Source organism: Pelmatolapia mariae, linkage group LG3_W (genome assembly GCF_036321145.2).
Source record: "Pelmatolapia mariae isolate MD_Pm_ZW linkage group LG3_W, Pm_UMD_F_2, whole genome shotgun sequence".
Taxonomy (NCBI): Eukaryota; Metazoa; Chordata; class Actinopteri; order Cichliformes; family Cichlidae; genus Pelmatolapia; species Pelmatolapia mariae.
This window is the reverse complement of record NC_086229.1, coordinates 25,933,321-25,950,693: the sequence shown is the minus strand read 5'-3', so window position 1 is coordinate 25,950,693 and position 17,373 is coordinate 25,933,321. Positions and strand designations below refer to the sequence as shown.

Here is a 17,373-nt window from a genome sequence, read left to right as displayed (position 1 = left end):
ATGCCATATAACTGTATAGTGTCATATTAAGTGGACACGGCCCTGGAAAATAAAGGCATTAGACTATGTGTCCTTGGGGGGTATGCTGTAGACTCTTGCCCACGCTTGCCTGGGAAAAAGCAGATATCAGGGGACCATCTGCTAGTGGAAAGTTACTGATACACTGTTGTTTAGGCTAGAATGAGAGAGCTGGTAATATAACCGTTAGGGGCACACCACCCTTTTGAGATCCGCGGCAATGTGTCATGTAGGACGCATCTTCCTTCTAGAAGTAATTGTGTAAGAGAATAAAGTGTGAAATGGTCTACAAAGTAGTGTTTTGTCTTCCATCGGGTGCCTATGAGGAATCAAAAAATGAAGTGTTGATATTTAACACTCTCCGCATGCTCTTACTGTTTCATTCATTGTTGGAAGCTCATTATTTAAAAATGTTTCAGCCAGCTGAAAATATTGGATTGTACTGAGGGATCATAATGCACATAGCTTATCTAATAAATATTAAAGGCTACATTACCATTTTAAACTGAACATTTGTCAGTGTTTCCTGAAAACCCTCTCTTGTCTGATCATTTCCTGATAACATTTCAATTTACAATATTTGACACAGCAGCGGGGAGTAGACTCCATCACAGGAGACCGCTGGTTCAGAGACTTTGCACCTGTCAACAAAGCAAGACAAACAGCTCAACCGGTTTTTAACCTGCGGCGCAAGGGAAGTGGATTGGAACCAGGTTCTTATAGCACAACGCTCCTCCACCTGTTTCCAGCCAACTCCGACCCCGGCCTCCGCTGACAGTCCCTCTTTTGAATGCAGTTACAGTTTACACAAGCACCACCCACTGTAAAACCCATATGGTCATAAAAGGTTAAAGCACTGTGTGTGTGTGTATGCATGTGCGAGCATGTGTGTGTGCATGTGTGAGTGCATGTGTATATGTGTCTTTGTATATGTGACTTCTTGCCACACAATACATGCTTACAACTGTTTAACCACATTTCTTAGTTATCCAAAGGTAATCTCCCCACACCCATATATGGCTTAACCTCTTTAATGGCTCACCATACACAAGCATGAGCTCCTAAATGGCCAGGAGTGAACATCTTTCGCCAGATAAGCAAACCAGAATCTAACATGGGATGTGCCTGCAGTTAAACACTTATAGCTATATCATCCCCCACCTATATGTAGGGGAGGAACAGAAGAATATCTGAACAGAGCAGTTCAGGACAAGGTTTACAAATTTAAGTGCAATAATGACAACATCTATCAAAATCAACCTAACAGTAGATGTCTTTCTAAAGGGGTTTAACTATGTTTATGAATAGAACCCACCCACTGTTATCATCTTCAAGGCCCTGTACCAACACAGAGCACAGCAGCTACCTGAACACTTCTCCAACAGAGGTCAATTATCTTGTTAATAATTTTATCTCCTCACTGTGTTTGACACTGGATACTGTAGCTCCTGTCAAAAATGAGGCCCCAAATCAGAAGTACTTGACTCCCTGGTATAATTTTCAAACATGTAGTTTAAAGCAGATAACTTGTAAGCTGGAGAGGAAATGATGTGGCACAAATTTGGAAGATCATCATTTAGCCTGGAGAAATACTCTGCCTGGCCAAAAGAAAGTCGCCACCAAAAACGAAGGTCACACACTCTAATAGTTTGTGGGACCGCCTTTAGGTTTGATTATGGCAGGCAGTCACTGTCGCATTGTTTTAATAGAACTAAAAGCGTTGCTTACACACATTAAGAGTATTGAGATTAAGTAAAGTTAATATAAACGACAGAGCCCAGAACATGATATTGTGAACCAAGTTTGAATAATTAAAGGAACATTAGATGAACACAGTAGATTAGTGAGGTGTAGCAGAGAGAGGCTGTTTGTTTTCTATCCCTTTCAGGAGAAGATTTCCACTAGAGAGGGACCGAGAAAAGGAGCAGAGACCACTTAAGCATGAAGTGTTTTCAAGTGGGAGCTGGTGTTTTATTACTGGACCACCTAGATGACATGAGGTTGTTGTCTGATTTGCTGAGTCAGAGGACGGCTAGAGAGGGTCAGAGCGAAGGCAGTGGACGTGGGAATGGTAGTTTCGGGGCCCATGATGCCATTAATGGATCTAGAGGTGACAGAGTGGGTCGAGGAGTGACACAAGAAAATGGTGTAGTGACGTCTCTGGGAGAGACATCAAGAGAGGGAATTGTAGAATTAAAGAAATTATTTTACTGCTACTGTTCATAACCATCATTTTTATCGTTGCATTAATTATCATTCATCAAAGCATTTATTGAAGCTGTTGGCATTATGGTATAATTTGTATTACAGGTGGTATCATAATCACATATTAACATGTTTATTACAGGTGCAGTTATAACCACTTTAAATCGTTGAGTTAAATCTATCATCTTAAAAGCTTATATGCTGAGTATATTGTTACAGTAAAATAGTAGCTGAGCAAAGGCCTGAGTGTATTCAGCTTCTTGTTGCATTTGAGTTTGCCTAGTAACAGGTGACAAAAGTCCATGGTGACCTCAAAGGCCTGAGATCATCACCATATTCGGAAGAGGATGCCAGAAAGGGGAACTTCTGTGTCTGCATTTATCTCTTAGAATTGATCATTATCTGTAGAAGAGGCAAATAATGTTCTTAAGATGCAAATTATGTGACTGTAAACGCAAGAGGGGGCGTTATAATACCCTGATGTTATAAAAGCAATCTGAAGTGTATTTTTGGACAGAGATATACAACTGAGCTTCTGCAGTTTACATCTCTCCGCGCTGCGTGTATTCATTAAAATCAATTGTTTGACCGACCTCTTCTGGACCATCATTGTTTTACTCTCGTCCTCAATTTCGGACCCGTAACAATACAGTTTTGCAATGTCACAAGATTTATTTCCATCCAGTGTTGCATTAATTTGTCACACAGAACTTGCATTAAGAACTTGTAGAGTCTGATCACTGTGCAAAGCTTTCTCCAGCACTTCCATGGCCATTTCCATTTTGGAACATGTCCCATAACCCCAGATCATAGCACTGCTCCCACAGGCTTGTACACTAGGCACTAGGCATGATGAGTGAATCACTTCATCTGCCTCTCTTCTTACCCTGATGCGCCCATCAATCTGGAACAGGGTAAATCTGGACTCATCAGGCCACATGAGATTCTTCTATTGGTCCAGAGTCCAATATTTATGCTCCCTAGATAATTAAAGCCCTTTTTCCAGTTTGCCTAAGTGATTAGTGGTTTTCTTAAAGCTACATAGCTGTTCAGTCCCAAACCTTAAGTTCCTTAAGTTAGACTCTTTTTCTCCAATTGATCTTTCTGCGTTAACTTGACTAATTATTTCCTCTAATCCATCAACGTGTCTTTTGGACCCCATTCCTACAAAACTGCTCAAAGATGTCCTGCCATTAATTAATTGTTCAATATTAAAGATGATCAACCTATCTCTCATAATTGGACTGGGACAAATGATCGGCTCGGGCATCAATCTAATAAACTTAAATCTACACCATACCTAATCTGGTATTCTAAAGAGTACTTAGCAGAAACAAAAAGACTGCTTGGTTGAGTTAACTACCTACAATACATGGTGGAAACCTGCACTTAAGACAGACAAGACTAGAGATGAGACACGGTCATTAAGTAACATTAAAATTAATAAATGACAGATTTAGTGATAGGTTCATAAACTATTTATTTACCACAACAATAAACAGCATGACAGCACAAAATATGTAATATGTAATAATATGTAATATGTATGTAATAATAAAAGGTGAAAGGAGGCAGAGGAAGCAGGGTGAGAAAGAATAACACTTAATTAATTTTTTATGGTATTTTACACACAGTACTAGCACAGTATGTAGAAAATGTGGGAAAATAGTGGCATCATATGAATAATAAAATCTAAGGGTCAGATTGTGATTGACTGAACATATCTTAACACATGGAAAACTTTAGAAGTGAAAGGACAGTCAGCAAAGGGTAAGAAAGAATTGCACTTAATGGATTTTTCAGATGATGACAGTACTGGTATTTTTACTCCAGAAAATGGTCTAATCATATTCTATATAGTACTTACTTAACATGAACACACTTCAGGCTTCCAAAAATGACTGACAGCATCTGAAACGAAACAATGACAGATTAAGGCTGTAAGAAAACATGTTTAGAAATGCCTAATAACCCAGTCTCATATTTAATCTGTCTATGAAGATGGACAAATTCTAAGCATTTTCTGAGCACTTGACTTGTTTGAAGTGAAGATAAATACTAAACCTATTTACTTTACTTTAGGCAATTACAATAAAGTTGAATTTAATCTTAACTGATACATAATTAGGAATGTTTTGATCATTTTTATTTCACTGCACCACGTTACAAGAGCAGCTTTCTTAGCAGAGTGTTAAGCTTGTTCTTTCACAGGCAACCTGAGTGAGGGAGAGGATCAGCAGGTACTTGTATGCCAGCCCAAGGACACAGTATGCATCAGACAGCTGTTATAATGTGCTCTTGTCAGTCTGCCTTGGAAATGCCAGACAGACAAAGCAGAACAAAAAAATGGCATTCTTTGCAATAAGTAAGCCACTTCCTGTTGGTGTCATCCTTACAGCTGAACACCCTCATCACAGCTGCATTACTGGTGTTCTGCTGTGGGTAGTAATCTAAGAATGCCTGTAGTATGGCGGGTTCAGGGGGAGCAAAGTAATCTATGCCCTGGCTCTCACTCTCCTGCTCTTCCATCAACTTTCTCTTGCTCTTCTATATCTCCCTGCTGCTCTATCTCTCTTTTGCTTCATCTCTTTCCCTCTCACTCTCCTGCTCTTCTGTCTCCTCTGTCACAAACTTTCCCACTTGTGATGATGGATCAACCTGGTGTAACATTTGTGGATTGGCACAATTTGTTAAGATTTTGAGTTGTCGTCTCAATAACAAGGTTATTCCTTTTTTTTAAAGGGACAGTGGGCAACTCTACTAATCTTGCAGCAGTATAGATACTCTGTCATGTTAGCTGGTATGCAGTAAAAGTTATTGTAACTGACTGTTAAAAGGTAGCACAACGAAAACAAACTGCACCTAAACCTGGTTTATATCTGATCCAGATAACGTCTTACCTGAAGTTCTGTTCACCTGACACTAGATCGGCAGCCGCCGAAAGTTTCTCCTCCTCCTGAACTCCCCTTTCCCTGATCCACCTGCTGGCCTCCACTACTTACTATTAGGAGTTGGTGGTATGTGTGTTGGTGTTTCTGGGGTTTGTTTTCCTTTTTCGGCACAGGTAGGCGGGGGGCGGTGTTTGACGGCATTCCGGCACACCTGCGGCGCATCGGACGTCATCAGTGGGAGCATTTAGGGAGCTGAGTGATGGACGTCTGATGTCGGATTATTGTCGTTCCCACAAGTGGTAACAGTGCTGCTGCAAGTTTAGTCTGTTGGTTCCGTGCATCTGAGCTACATGTTTTAAGCCTCATCTCCTGCCTGCTTTTTTCTCTGCACCAGCCTGTCTCGCCGCCTGCTCGCCTGCCTGTTTCTCTGTGCGCTGGCCTATTTGTTGGATCTATGACAGAGACTTACCTGGCGCTGGCCTGCGATCGTTGTCTTGTCTGTATCCTGGTGTTTCAAGTAAGCTCTCCAACTCTCTCCGTTCGTTTTCAGTTTCATTCTCGATTTTTGCCGGTTATCCGCTAATTCTGTTTTGTCCCTCGTTCTCAGGTAGCTCTGGTTTGTCCATCTATCTGCTTGCATATCTCGGCTTCGTTCATCCTCCTCGGCTCAATTATTTGCACATTTACCTGGTCATTGTATATAGCCCCGTTCCCTTGTAAATATTCCCTGATCACCATTAATAAATCTGCTTCACTGCTATTCGGTGCCTGTGTGTTTCTGCCACTGAATCCACTTGTTTAAATGACCCTAACACTTACTGAATCTGTGAAAGCTCCACCATAGCCACCACCAAACAGTTGAGTTACTTTTACACATTTGGTAGCATCTGCTTGAAGGGCTTGTTTCTTTTGAACCTATTTCTTTCTGCACCTCCTTTCCATTTTTTTGGTCTCCATGTTCTTCTGTTTGTCTGTGATAAGATTGCTTTTAGAACCATTGCCCAAGCAAAGGGGAGGGTGCATCCAACCTCCTCCGCTGCAATTGGTCAAGCCCAGGGTCGATCATGGTTTGGAAACAAAACACACACACACACACACACACACACACACACACACACACACACACACACACACACACACACACACACACACACACAAATCACAGAGAGAACAGGCCAAATTTTATTATCAACAAAGTGCAATGTGCAGTACTGAGTGTTATTAATCATGATAATAACAGCGGGTATATAAGACACTCCATGTCTCCTGGTCTTCACTGCAGGCACTTCATACCGATGACCTGAGGGAAGCAGCTGAAAATCATTAGAGGGAGGATGGTCTGAGCAGAACATGACAGAGGTCGCCTTCCTCAGCAGCTACCTGTTATAATAGTCAACAAGCTGGACCTGAGGCCTACCTGAAATCTGATCAGCCACTTTAACCAGATTACTAAGTCTGGTCTTATTAGTTAAAGCAATGATTTAGAACATTAAAACAGGTTCAACAAAACTTTTATTTTTTTTTAAAAAAGGGTCATCATTTTAGTTGAAACGTTAAAACTTCTAAATCTCCTTACAAAGTACATTCGTTGTTGAACCTTTTTCACAGTAGCAGCAAGATGTGACTCAAAGAGTCACAGACAGAATCTTATCAAGAACAGCCCCCAAATACTTATAACTGTCCACCATTTCAATGGCTGCACCATTTATTACTGTTAGTACAGGATGGGGGGCAGGGCTGGACTGGGACAAAAAAATCTGCCTGGGCATTTTGACTAGAGACTGGCCCACCATTAAAGGAAAAACCATAAAGCCTTTGAATGAAAACAAACACTGTTGTGACAGTGATGTACACTGTCTAGTTGGTATCAGTCTAATAAGCTTAAACCTACACCATCCTCTCTATTCTACTATTCTAAACAGTACTTAGCTGAAACCCAAAGACTGCTTGGTTGAGTTAACGTCCTGAACTATCTACAACACATGGTGGACACCTGACATTAAGACAGAGAAGACATGAGGTGAGACATGATCATTACTGAATATTAAAAATAATAAATGACAGATTTAGTGATATTTTCATAAACTATTTATTTACCACATCAATAAACAGCATGGCAGGGCAAAATATGTTTTCTAACATGGCAACCTTTAAAAAGTGAAAAGAGACAGAAAGTAAGGTAAAAAAAAAAAAAAAAAACTTTAATGACTTTTTGATTGCATTTTACACACAGTACTGGTACAGTATCTAGAAAATGTTGGAAAATACTGACATCATATACAGTACTTACGTTTGAAGTACAATAATAGATTTCTATACATTTGACATCAGATGACCACTTTAATTGTAAGATTCAGATAATTATTCATTAAAAGCCAGATATTTTAAATGAGAATAAGAAAGAAGAAAAGTATTTCCTTGGGCCCCCCTTTCCCCGTTAATGCCCTCCCTACCTGCCCCCCTGGCAAAACTTTTCTAGTTACCAGCTGTCAGCTACTTCTGATTTCTGCTGGTGTTATTTGTCTCTCAGAAACAGTTCATAACATCCCTTCAACTCATCCATGTCACCTAAAAGGTAAACCTGTTTCTCCATCATATGTTCAGGGCGGTAGTTACACTCGCAGTAGCTCACGACCAGAGCAGAAGGGAGAGAGAGAAGGAAAGAGAGCCAAGGGCAACAACAAGACACAACACCATCACATTAGAAAGATATAGAAAGATATAAAGAAAATGAGTGACACCAACAAAAGAAGCAAAATCTAAAACCATTTCAACTTTATTGACAATACAAAGGTAGAGTGTAGAGTTTGCAGGAAAAGGATATCATATAAAACCGGCTCCACTAACAGGCACCTGAGAATTGTCCATCCATCAGTGCAATGGGAAGATCAAACACAGTCAGTTAAGTGTGATATTAATGATGATGCCAGTGTGTCTACTGTAACTGTTGCTGCTAAACCCCGACAAGGGATCCAAAGTGGAGTGGAACACGTCTAAGAAAAACCTTGCAGTCAATCCAGAGGTTCTGACATTGATCACCAAAATTGCGGACTATGAGTAGAGAGCATAAAAAGTTTTTATTTTTATCTTGAGGATAACATAATCTGCTGTTCAGTAGCACTGGTCTCTGGTTCATGGTCAATGTCAACAGCACAGGTGGCCTGCTTGATAGGGGAAAAGGGAAATATAGGCTGCAAATCCTATTCAAATTTAGCTAGCATTAGTGCTAGCCAGTTGGTATGCTACTGTCTGCTGACAGGCTCTCTGTCACTCTGTCCTGCTTTAGGTGTAGCATTGTCTTAAGTATTATCTTCATCCCAGTTCATTGTAATAGGCTAAACATTGACACTTGCGGTGCTCGCTCTGCAAACACAGTCCCATCCGTTCTGTTATTTTGGTAAAAGTTTGTGTAAAAGTGACAACTTAGAACATATCAATACTTATCAGTTAAGTATAATCAGCATAGGAATGAGGCTTTTGTTTGCTCTAGTTGTTCTTTGCATATAATTACATTGCAAATTTCTCCAAGGGAACACAAATGGCCAGCAGCAGCCCTAAATGTGAGACTTTCAGAAAGCTAGGCCTACTTTAACCTACAGGTTATGTGCCTCAAATATTCCCCTGTTTGTTGTTCCAGATGTGGGGAGGCAGATGAACATTTGAGGTGGCAGTGTCCCCTTCTTTTGTGCTTAAATGTGTGTTTTAATTATATATATTTTTCTATGTGCCTTTGTTCATGCATAAGTGTTAGTTGCTCTTGAACTGTTATCTTTTTGTCAATAAAATCCATGCTAATGATTGAAACAATGTCTCATGTCTTATAGGTAAAATAAACATGTACAAACTGCTTATACATATGCTCAACATATGATCAAGAATTAACATAATCTTGATGTAATTATAATCAGGGCTTTTGTTTAATAAGGGTTCTTTGGGTGTTATGTTAGAGATAAAACCAACAATCTTACAGGGAGCATGATTAATTCAATTTGAAAGTCCAGTAATGTCACAAGCTGGTAGTAGGAACTCAAGAGCAGAGCAGTTTGACGTCTCCAAAAACAGTTTGTTTACAGCACCAGTGTACGATATATACCGTGAAGGCAAAATCCAAACTCCAGGGAATCACGGGGAAGCTCTCTCACACTCGCTCACGTCTTCTTGCCCAAACTCACATGGCAGGGAGGTCACAGGTCCGGGGAGGAAAGTGTCTATAGTACAATCATCCAGCGGCGAGAGGATCTGTGTTCTAGCCTCAAATAGTGCTCCAGGTGATGACAGCTGATTGTTGTCAGGTGTGTGGGCCAAGGGCGGGAGCCCACAGGGAGCTCCGCCCAGACAGAGAGGGAGAGAGAGAGAGAGAACCAAACAACACATGTAGCCTTGTGGGGCCGGCCGGGCAGGCACGCAGACCATGACAAGTAAATATTCAGGAAATTTATGTTAAATTACACTTAAAATCTAAGTTTAAATGTGATATTATCTAAAGTTAACAGTGAATTGTAATTTTAAAGCCAATATCTAGTCTTTTGACATGTTTTGAAAGATAAATCAAATTATTTTGTGCTGTATACTGTACTATTACATCAAATATAATTGAATAAACAACTTTTTGCCATCAAATAAATGTATTTGTTAGGGTTCAACGCAGGGGACTCAAACGCGGGACTCCTGAATCAGCTTAAGACAAGGGTTTATTAACAGGGGTCACCAAAGTGTATATACAGAGAGTGCGGGGTAGTGCTATATACAGAAATGTGAGGGGATCCAAGGGGGGAATCACTCGCTCTCCAGTTTCTCCACATACACGACAGCAGTCCTCTTCTTTCACACTCGACACAGATTCACACGGGAGGGGTTATCCAGGGGGTCTGCAGATCAGAAGACAGGAATGAGAACAATATTTACAGAAAGCACTTGACTTATCTTGAGCTGAGGTTCGACTTTCACTGACGTGTGGCAGACAACGATCCAGCGAAGACCAGCAGTCACTTCCTGGCTTAAATGCTGTTCACCTTGATGGGCACCAGGTGTGTTCTTTCCCGTGGGCGTGGGCCGAGGGCTTGAACCCGCAATGAGTTCCGCCCCGGCGACAGAGAGGAGGAGAGAGAGAGAGAGAGAGCACAAGAGCGAGAGAAAGATGGAAAAGGCCAATCAGCGTCTCGCTGATCCCTCAGGCCGTGACAGTATTTAAACCAACTGTTAACTGTATAGTTCTGTAAATTTAAGCATTATTATTCATATTGCTGCATTCATTGACCTTGTTTATAGGTAATTTCATTGTTTGATCACGTTAAAATGTTATTAATTTCATGTTTAAAGCATTTGAAAAAGGCAAAATTCCATGTAAACGTACGGCAACAAACTGTATTTCCATTACTGAAAATAACCGTATTTTTGTGAGAAAGTTATTTTCTGTTATTTTACGGTATTATTTTGGCGTCCAAGCTGCTGGAATATTGCTGTTTTTTTAACAGTGTGTCACATTTTCACTTAGCTTTTTTTTTCTTGCTAAGAATAGTATTTTGAAAATATCACGTCTTAAAATCTAGTTAATCTGATCAACCCTATTGAATCCTCGTTGGCTCTTCCTCCTCCTCTTCCTCACACACTGCTGAGTTTGTCCTGGTGCATTATCAGGGGTGGAAAGCATCCGTCTCATCAGCTTTCCCTCAGAGACACCACAGGTAATCTGCAATCTGTGGGTCCCTCAGTCTGTCCTCACTCTGGACACTTGCAGTTCTCACACCTGGAAATCAAATGTCTGATAAGCTGCAGGATTCAAACACAAGTATAACTTATAAATACATGTTCATACTTTATATTTTACTTTCAGAGAGAAAGAAAGCGAGAGAGAGAGAGAAGGATTGAAGGACAGGACAGGACAGATAGGAAGGTGAAGGGCTCAGGTGGTATACATTACTACAAAAACAGCAAAAGAGAAGCATTGATGCAATGATGGAGCATTTCCTGTTTGTGTTATTATCTGTGTTATTACTCAGCTACTAAATAAGATGAAAGCTAAACTGAAGCACAAAGTGCTTAATAAGTTGGTACACTGGCCAAATGTGACTAAAACTATCCAACCTCCGTGTAGTGGTGTTCTTTTAAAGCTCTAAATAAGACACTTTTGAGCTTGTGCACAGTAACTTCAGTCTAGCGCACATGACAGAAATGCAATTCAGTTTGAAAACTTTTACTTTGAAAGGCTCAAAATGACATCATCGTCACGCGGTAGAAAAACTGTACACTTCTATGCCTAATGCAGCTCTCCTTCTTTCTCCGCTGCACATGGAGTCACTCGCTATATTAAAGGGAACATGAACAGCTGGTCAGATACACTTACACTTTATACATCATGCTTTTCTTATGTAACATCTACACATGAATCATGAAACTTGGACAACATTTAAAGTATCACTGCTCTGTCGCTACTTTTTCTGACTCTTTTTTTTATGGTAAGATTCAAAGTGTGATTGGTGATTTGTGAGCAGCAGAAAGGATCAAAGCACTAATCCTGCCACAAGCCAGTGTACTCCAAGTGCCAGCCCAGGTAAATGTAGAGTGTTGCATCAGGAAGGGCTTTCTGCATAAAAGCTGTGCCACATCAAAGATTTGGATCATAAAGAATAAGACTGTCACATCAGACTGGTCAGAGCTTGGGTTAACAACAACTACCTCTGGTGCTGTTGGCCAACAGGGTGCCAGTAGAAACTGTGCTGGTGATGGCTGAAAACAACAGAAGGGGAGAGGAGGAAGGAGGCATGTTAGGAGGCAATGGTAGAGAAGGAAAGGAGGTGAGAGCAGGACACTAAATGTATGTGAACAGTGTTGTGGGGGTGAAGAGCAGCTCAGACAGGATCACGAGTCTGAAGCTAGGAATGATGCTTAATGTTGTGCTAGTGTACAACCCACAGGTCGGAGGTCAGACAGGAGAGAGAGGTATTCTGGAGTAAAGTGGATGAAGCAGTAGAGAGTGTCCACTGAGGGAGAGAGTGGTGGTTCGAGCAGACTTTAATAGACATGTAGGGGAAGGGAACAGTATTGTATTGTATTGTATTGTATCCAGGCAGCATTGGATAATAGACAGCAGCGAGGATTAAATGGTGAAAGCTGAAGAAGGAGGAATGTAGAGTTCAGGGAGGAACTGAAAAAGGCTCCGGGTGGTTGGGAAAAGCTACAAGATGATGGGAAAGTTCAGCTGAAGTGCTGATAGAAACTGCCAAGAAGGTGTTCGGTGTGTCCTCTGAACAGAAAGAGGACAAGGAGACTTGGTGGAGGAACGAGGAAACACACAAAGAAAGTATTGAAAGGAAGAGGTTAGTTTTGTAAACCCCAATTGTTTGATCTTCGGGCTAAAGGAAGAACAACACTCAGTGTTTAATGCTCGATCAACAATCTCTTTAACCAATACAACTGTCTTTATTCCATACAAACTCTTTGAGCATTACAATCGTCTGGATGGGAGATGTGCACAGGAGGGTGTCCAGCTGATCTCAAAATGTCAGACCGTTACCCTTATAGCCAAGGTCTTAAATAATCAGGCCCCATCTTATCTTAATGACCTTGTAGTACCATATCACCTTATTATAGCACTTCGCTCTCGCTCTGCAGGCCTACTTGTTGTTCCTAGAGTAATTAAAAGTAGAATGGGAGGGAGAGCCTTCAGTTTTCAGGCCCCTCTTCTGTGGAACCAGCTTCCAGTTTGGATTCAGAAGACAGACACTATCTCTACTTTCAAGATTATCTCTGTATCTACTGTACAATATAAAGCACCTTGAGGCGACTTTTGTTGTGATTTAAATAAAATTGAATTGAATTGAATAGCCTCGGCCCCCACCAAAGTCATAAAAAACTTAAACATTCACATTCTGTCTCTCATTGAGCCTTTGTTACAACCTTGGCTTTCTGTTTTTCTTCTCCTGTGTGAGATGGGAGAGAATCTCATGCTCTGCTCTCTTTGTAATCAGGAAAGCCAGGCCATGATTCTCTGCAAACAGTATTTGTTTATAAATCAGCAAAATGCATGAATCATAAAACAGTGTAACATTCCAGTCCTGTTATTTTCAAAATAAACAATCAATAAATTTTATTACATGTACATGGGGATTTTCACAGCTTAGCATCCAACATCAAAATCTACTGGGGCAGTCCCAGCAGCACACATTTATACACAGAAATCAACAACTTTTGTCTCTCAAAACTAGGTGCCTGCTGATCATAAAATATTATAAACTCACAGAAAACGGCGATGAAGCGTTCATGTTACGCCCATTATTGAACTTCAGGAAGAAGTTTGTGTCTTAATCCAGGTGAGGATGATAAAAGCTGTTTGATTCACTGGATCATCAGATTTTGTTACACTGGTTTTATTTGATTACAGACACAACAGAGAGATGAAGGTTGTGTCTCTTTCTCAGTGTTTACTGTGTTGGATGCGAACATTTGACTTATCTAAAAAGTCATGTTGTCTTTTTTTTTTTCCAATGGAGCAAAAAGAAGCAGAGATGTTATAACATGACGACATCAGAAGGTAGGCCAGTGAGTTGCTGAGTGAGCTGCACTGATGTCTCTACAGATGTAGCAGAGCTTTAATGACATGTGCCTCTCTGGTCAGTGTGGAGGAGAACAAACAGGTAACCATCGGCTCTCTGCAGATTAAAGCTGTTGTAGAATGAGGCACGTTGTGTTTGCAGTGGACACAAATAAAGAAGCTGAGCTTTCTGCTTCACTCCATCTCACTGCACTCACACTGAAACTTGTTCCTGCTGACACACTCATGGTCATGTGACTTTATCTGAGGACCACCACCACCTTCTTACTGCACCATTATGGACTCATGATTAGCTTCTGTTTTCATTGATGCACATCTGTGTGGAAAATGAAGTGTAACACTACACAGCTGATTTTACTCTGTATTTTCTGGAACAGATCAAACATATTAAAGTTTTTCATCATAATTTCTCTTCTTTCAATAAAGGAAACTTCATTATTTTCTAAATCGATGAAGCTCAAAGTTTTGGAGCCGGAATTCAAAAACCTTTTAATAACTTCCTGTCACTGTGGTGGTTACAGTGACATCATGCAGTTTGTGTTTTGACCTCCAGAGGGCGACAAATCAGCACAGACAGAGAGCTGCATTAAAACTTTGCTGCCATCAGTAATAATTCTTCAAATATAATCATCAGTGTTTGAGCAGTTATAGTATCAGGGACAATCTAGACATGTATGACAATACTGAACATGTCACATGACACACCTTAAACATCATGTGATCCACTCTCAGTCTGCACTTTCGATCATGACTTCAACAGGTTGAAATGAGCGTTGACGAAACATTCAGTGGAATAAAGTTTTCATCACATGATTCAGCTTTTATTTATTTAGCTTTTATCACTTCAGCTATCTGAAGTGTGTTTTTTTCTAACTTCTCACTCATTAACATCTCATATGATGTCAGATCACTGCTGTTCCCCACCTGCCCTGTAGATGATTATGTGTAGTTCACAGTTCATATTTAAATAAAAGATGTGGGACGTTGAAGCAACACGTCCATCCATCCATGAACATGTAGGAAATAAAAATAAAGGTTTGCTTAATGTCTGTAATATGTAGAAAATATTCTCAGTATAGCAGTTTGGGTCAAAGTGCAGATGCTCCAGATGTTCTGCAGTCTCTGGGTTTCATGTTAACATGTTGATTTTGTACCAAAGTGAAACTTTTGTTTTTTTCATTCATAGCTGCTTTCACAGGAGGTCAAGGTGTCAAACAAACAGGGTTAACTGCAGAATGACACACTTTAAATCATCTATAGATATATATATATAGTATTTGATTTATGAAGAAATAATAAAGATGTGTTCTACAGCTGTCCATAAAGTAGCTTCTCACGCAAACTTTGACACTTCATGACTTTAACTCATGAAAAGCTGAATAATAAAGAGCTGTGACTGCTATGAACGGCTTTTGATGACTCCATTAAGCTCTCAGCTGAAGTTTCATTCATTTATTTTAACGTTAATGTCGCCTTTTAAGTCTGTGTGAGGATTTTAATGACACACATTAAAGGAGCTTCTTTGATTAGAACCAAATTCATGTTGATTTTCAGCCTTGTAATCATAAAACTGGAGACTAAAGAAAAGTATAATAGTAAAAAAAAAAAGCCTTTATTATTCGAGTAATGCCTGAATCTGCTCAGAGACAGAAACAACACAGAGCTGTTGATGGCATTTTGACATTAACTGAATTTTCTTTTTAAGTGCTCTTATTGTGAAAATCTGCCTCATCCCCCTCCCACCTGTCCTGCTTCGGGTGGAGTCCCGCCTCCTTCCAGGAAGCAGCTCACCTGTGTGTCCGTGGCCGTTTATCAATATGCGTACTTGTGCGTACTTGCGTTCTCGTGTACTCGTGATACGTCATCAGTCGGAGACCAAGTACTGTTCCAATTCGAAGTACGCATCACGCCGAGAACGCGGAAAAACAAAAAGCAGGGAGGATTCTGGGAAGATGGCGGAGTGAGCGGTTCAACTTGAGTGGGCTCCGAGGCTTTTCTTGAAAACAACCTCCTTTATGTCATGACCGCAATCAATTACGAAATGGCTAACATTAACAAAGATCATGGCTACCACCTAGCGGCTCTTCGGCAGGCGTGCGACGAAGAAGATATTGAATGGATGGAACAGCAGCACGACTTACCGCAAGACAAACCGCAAACTGATCGTCACCACACACCGGTTAAAAGTCCAAATCCTAAAAGAATGAAGGCTATCGAATCGCAGACGCAAAACGAAGTTTCAAACACAGTTCTCCTCAACGCTATCCAAAAACTGGTATGTAAATTCGACACCCAAAGTGAGCATCTAAAGAGTTATAAATTCCAGTTGAAAGAAAACACCGACGCTGTAAGAAAAGTAAAGGAGTCCGTGGATGCTAATACGGAAGCTGTTAAATCTGTGGTGGAGGATGTGAAGCGTATTAAAACGCAGATGGCGACGCTGAAAAAAGAGAACGAGGCTCTTCGTGAAATGTGTCTGGAGCATGCTAGATACAAACGGAGATGGTCTTTGCTGCTAACTGGGGTTCCCGAAAAGGAGGGTGAGAACACAAGAGAGGAAATAATCGGAATTCTGACCAAGATAATTCCTGCAAACGCCGAGCAGCTGTACAACACAGTGGATACAGTGCATCGGCTGGGGCAGAAGGGACGAGTCGGTGACAAACCCAGATTGATCGTCATACAGTTTGCCATGAGAACTGTTCGAGACCTAGTGTGGAAGATGTCCAAGGAGGCGAAGTTCTGCAAGGAGATGAAGATTCGGTTCAGAGAGGACTTTTGTAAGGAAGACAGAGAAGCCCGCAAACGTCTGTGGCCGAGGGTGGAGGAGGCAAGGAGCAGAGGGCTCAAAGCTTTCCTAAAGGAAGGATATGCTGTCATCGATGGTCGTCAAATCAAAGAATGAAAGAACTTTATAACGACTTGGATAAGAAGGTATAACTGTTCAACTACATTTAAGCAGGTAACTTGCTCAGTGGTCCTTAAATATGACTGAGTCTGTTAGTTCATAGGAGGTAAAACGTTCTATTGCCCTACTCTAGTTATTAAAGCACTCTCAAGCTATATTCAATGGTTCTTTCAATATTTTCTTTAAATGTTCGAGGTTTAAGAAATAACATAAAGCGTAAAGCAATTTTTCTTTTTTGTAAGGAACAGCCTAACAATAATTGTTTTTTATTTCAAGAGACACACAGTAGCGAAGATGATCATATATTTTGGAGAAAGCAGTGGGGAAGCGGTGATATTTATTTATCTCATGGTACCTCTCATTCAGCAGGAGTGGCTATTTTTCTACATCGTTTTAATGGAAGAGTTATTGATCATAAAGGTGATAAGGAAGGTCATTGGTTAATGGTTAACATAGAGTTGGATGATACTAAGTACATTTTAGTAAATGTTTATGGGTTTAACAATAGAGCCAAAAACCGGAAATTAATTTCTGATTTGGAAAAAATGATAGAAGAATGGAAGATCATTTATTCAATTGAAAAGGTTGTTGTTGCAGGTGACTTTAATATGGTACCAGATGAAAAACAGGATAGATTTCCTACTAAATATAACTCTTCTCATTTTAACCAAACAATATTGGATTTCTCCTGCTCCCTCAACCTAATCGATATCTGGCGTAAGTTAAACCCAGACAAACTGCATTACACCTGGAGTAATTCTGAACGCTCTCAACGCTCAAGACTAGATTATTGCTTAATA

The 17,373-nt window shown here is 40.4% G+C and overlaps 1 protein-coding gene across 1 annotated transcript in view; it reads left to right on the top strand.

Annotated features, from left to right (window-relative positions):
- The window catches only part of LOC134621405 (NACHT, LRR and PYD domains-containing protein 12-like), a 109,979-nt gene that overhangs the window by 67,478 nt on the left and 25,128 nt on the right, over positions 1–17,373 (top strand). The gene's annotated exons all lie outside the window — the stretch shown is intronic.